This window comes from Lissotriton vulgaris, unplaced genomic scaffold (assembly GCF_964263255.1).
Source record: "Lissotriton vulgaris unplaced genomic scaffold, aLisVul1.2 SCAFFOLD_12698, whole genome shotgun sequence".
Lineage (NCBI taxonomy): Eukaryota > Metazoa > Chordata > Amphibia > Caudata > Salamandridae > Lissotriton > Lissotriton vulgaris.
Genome location: NW_028247734.1, coordinates 18,594 through 23,063, shown reverse-complemented (window position 1 = coordinate 23,063; position 4,470 = coordinate 18,594). Strand labels below are relative to the sequence as shown.

Sequence of the window (4,470 nt, the reverse complement as noted above, 5' to 3'; positions counted from 1 at the left end):
TTTATCGTCAAATTTACAAATTGATACAAAGCTCTATTAGCGACAGTTTTATAGATTTAGTGTCAATTTTTCACATCGCCGATTCGCTTAGCATGACTTACCGAAAATGAGATGCAAGGTAGGCATTCCCACGTAAAAACTCCCACAAAACACATGCCATATTTACAAGGATTTTCTTGTACGTCTCTAAAACTGCCGCTAAGTCTAATTAGCAGCAGTTTCTTACCGCTAGGAATTACCTGGTCTTAAAAATTACGCTAGCACACTTGTATAATAGGGGCTTAATTTTTGAGGTTTTGGCAGAGGGCAGCACCGCAAGGATCTTGCTGCACTGCCCTGCATCAAACAAAAACAAGCATTTACAATGCAATGGTTTTGCCTTTGTTAAAGTTAGAGCGATTGGCATTGCTCTTGACATTATTTTTATTTATGTTTTTTTTTTAACATAAATAAATGGCATTGTCATTTACAATGCCACTAGCTTTATCTCTTGCAAATGACACACACCAACACCCACAGAGAGCCCCCCCAACACACACAAACCCCCCCCACACACACACCCACACAGAGCCCCCCCACACACAGCCACACAAAGCCCCCCACACACACCCACACAGAGCCCCCCCACACACACACCCACACAGAGCCCCCCACACACTGCGAGCCCCACCCCACACACTGTGGGCTCGCTGCGAGCCCCCCCGCAGGCAACAGAGGCACGAAAACAGGGTCACAAGCAAGCAACAGGGTCCCAAGCAAGCAACAGGGTCCCAAGCAAGCAACAGGGTCACAAGCAGGCAACAGAGGCACGAAAACAGGGTCCCAAGCAGGCAACAGAGGCACGAAAACAGGGTCCCAAGCAGGCAACAGTGGCACGAAAAGAGGTCCCAAGCAGGCAACAGAGGCACGAAAACAGGGTCACAAGCAAGCAACAGGGTCACAAGCAAGCAACAGGGTCCCAAGCAAGCAACAGGGGCACGTAAAGAGGGCCACAAGCAGGCAACAGAGGCACGTAAACAGGGCCACAAGCAGGCAACAGAGGCACGTAAACAGGGTCACAAGCAGGCAACAGAGGCACGAAAACAGCGTCACAAGTAGGCAACAGAGGCACGAAAACAGGGTCACAAGCAGGCAACAGAGGCACGAAAACAGGGTCACAAGCAGGCAACAGAGACACGAAAACAGGGTCACAAGCAAGCAACAGGGTCACAAGCAAGCAACAGGGTCACAAGCAAGCAACAGGGTCCGAGAAAGTAGTTTGCATCCCTTAACTTCTAAACCAATTTGCTGATCCAAAAAGAGAGGTGCTATGTAAACCATTTAACTAGCCTTAAAATAACTATACAGAGCAAGATTGTGGTTATCAGGTTTATCTTGAAGTTGCCTATACAAGTTGTATTTCCATGGATACCCAAGTCAGCTAAAAGTAGCACTAGGCAAGAAGTGAGACTCATCAAGTCAATGGGTAGGAACAAAGCTGGTTTAATCTTTTCAGACCTGTGATGTGACCCTTCAGTCTTTTCAACGAGTCAAACAGCCAGTAATAGTTTTCTTGGGAACATGGCCCTTATTAGTGGGCGTAAGATGCGATAAAGAGTATTAGAGGGTTTCCACTGATGCTGCTGCATCGCTGTCTGCTTCTAGTATTACACCAGTGTAAAAATATGTAATCTTTTTTTTGTTTAATTAATTTGTCACCCGATAAGGAAAGGGCTCTATTTTAACTTTGATGGACGCCACAAAGTGGTCATGGAAGGGGCGAAGGTGGTACATGGAGGGCACCATCATGCAGGGCATTTATTTCCCCCCTACAGGTCTGAAGAAACATTTGAATAATCAAGGCCTATACTATAGCATGGTTCTTACAACTGGTGGAGATGGAGCAGAGCTTCATTCGCTGCACATTTGCGCTTCATATAATGCACTCTTTATGCCACCCCGCCCGCGCCAGGACTGACCTTTTGTTGCTGATGGGCGACAAGGAGTATGGAGACACTTTGTTTCCGTCATCTGGGCTGGAGCGCTTTGAACTGAGGGAATACTGCAAGGAAGGAAAACGCAAGGTGAGAGCGGCTCGTGGGGCTGTGATCAGCAAGGAGCAACTCACATTTTATGGGATGGCTTATAGAAAACCGCAACGAGCAACAAAAAATTCCTCGTGTTTACGAATGAGAAATGGTAGTACAAGCCAGCAACCAACAAGCTTATAGGTGTAAGAATCCAGCTTATACATATACACGTTGTGTGTATTGAAATAGAGCATGTGATTGGAGTGAGGATACTGACTATTGTTTGTAAATGTATTAAAACTCGGCATACTCTCGGAAGGAGTCAAGCTATCCATGAGTCTAAACACTGAGCTGGTTGCACACAGACCCCTGCAGCAGGCACAGCAACCCACGGGGATACAAACAAATATGGTAGAACACACTAAGTGCTGCACAGAGAGCATGTGTGGGCTCCTGTTGCACCTCCACATGTAGCTGGTATTCACGCCGCTGAGACCAGGCCCGCCCACAGCACACCGCCCAGGCCTGGCTGTGACCTTCACAGAGGTCATCACCCCGTCCCAGCGGGTGTGTGAGGGGGGACAGCAGGGGGCGCTGTGGCTTACCGTGAAGAGGCTCCTCTTCTCGGGCGTGGAGGGCTGCAGCCGCCGGTCCTCGGTCTGCGGGTCCTGCACCTTCTCGATGCCCGCCCCCAGCAGCTCGTTCTTCAGCAGGGCAGAGTATGCCAGCCCATCTGCTCGGAAACAACAGGAGAGAGTCTGAGCATCTGCCTGGCCGAGGGCAGGAGGGGGAGGGGACAGGCTTCTTGCCCCCACTTGTCTACAGGTCACATCCATCACGCCCCACAAAGCCCCGCACAGATGGTGGGAACAAAACACATGCGAGGGGTGGGGGAGGGCACCTACCTTTGCCGTTGTCCGAGGTGGCATCCTTCGCTTAAATGGGAAGTGAACGCGATCACAGCGGGGAAAAGTTGAAATATGAGCACTTTGTAGGCACGAGCACTTCATTGTTCTACCAACAGAGCAGTTCTCACCTGCAGCCCTCATACCTCTCCCCCCCCCCCCCCCCTGCACACGTGCTTATACACAGGGTATGCTTGGCAGTGCACACAGCCCAAGAGACAGCAATAACTTCGAAGGGGCACAAGCAGCGCGGCGCTGTCACAAGATCACACAGGCGCGCACAGGGGACGCGGGGACCGGAGGCGCCGTCTCTTACCTGCAGGGCGTCCGAGCATGCCGGCTTCTCCTCCGCCTTCAGGAAGACCTGCTGGCCCCGTCTGAAAAATTGAAGGACTGCGATGAGGATGTGGTTGAGAATGAGTACCATCGCTGCCGCTGCTGCCTGGTGCCCTCCCGTCTGCTCCCGCCCAGAGAAATGAGGTAATTAGCGCTATTACTTAAGCCGCCATTAATCTTCGGTATGTGACCAGCGAGCGCCGGTTCCCAGCTGTAAAACACATCAGCAGAAAGCTGCAGGGGCAATGCGGGCAGCAATAAAAACATTCGAGCAGACTGCAGCCAGCGGTGGGACACAAAGCGGACCCCCTGTATCCCCCCGCAGGGGCTCAAGAGCCTCCGTGGATCTCCCAGGCATCCCGTAACCGGCACACAAAGCCCGGCCATGCGGGCGGCCTAGCGCCCCTAAACATAGCCCCGGCCACGAGGAGGAAGACAGGTTGGGGCAGGGGCTCGGAGGGTAGGGGAGGAGGGAAAAAAACAAACAAATAAATCGACTCACCTGGTCTGGGAGGCGAGCAGCGACAGGCTGGGCAGCCCAGACAGAGCGGCAGGTTGGAGAGGCACTTCTCCGGTCTCCCTGCGGGCGCCGCCATAGTGCTTGCCGTCTTCCTCTCCTTCTTCCCCCGGGCTGCGGGGGGCGGGCACTTCCGGCCGGCCGCGCTAGGATTGGCCGGCCGGCCAGTCACGGGGTTAGGAGAGACGCAGAAGTGCCGGCAATGCCGGACCAGACACGGGGGCGTTCCCGGCGTCCCGTGACGTCGGCAAAAGCCAAAGAATGTCGGGAACGCCCCCGTGTCTGGTCCGGCATTGACGGACAGGCCCCTCGTCCAATGGCAAGGCTCCGTTTACGGAGCCAGCCAATCAACGACGAGGGCCGACCCAAAGCACCCTACAGTTCTCAACAGGATTTCGCCTGCGCGGAAAAGCTGCGCAGAGCGCAGCTTCCGCTAGGCAAAACCTAAAAAGGGCAGGAATTTTATTTTATTTATTTATTTATATTTCTTGTAAAGCGCAGGAATTCAATCTCCGAGGAGATATCTCCGCGTTGTGTTGTTCCGAAGATAAGTAAGGACAGAAAGCTTGTATGACTTAACTAGGGTTGCAGGGTGGGAAACAGGTACGTTTTCAGATATTTTCTGAAAGTAACAAGATTGGAATTTTGTCTTATGAAGGGGGGTAGTGAGTTCTATAGAGTGGGACCTCTGAATGCCAGGGCT

At 52.3% G+C, this 4,470-nt stretch overlaps 1 long non-coding RNA gene across 1 annotated transcript; it reads right to left on the bottom strand.

Moving 5' to 3' along the window:
• Positions 1-2,000: 2,000 nt before the first annotated feature.
• LOC147665060 (uncharacterized) lies at positions 2,001-2,947 on the bottom strand. Its single transcript, XR_015305054.1, has 3 exons — positions 2,915-2,947; positions 2,615-2,742; positions 2,001-2,041 (listed from the first exon to the last, which is right to left on the bottom strand). It is a non-coding gene; the product is annotated as an uncharacterized LOC147665060 (long non-coding RNA).
• Between the last annotated feature and the right edge of the window lie 1,523 nt (positions 2,948-4,470).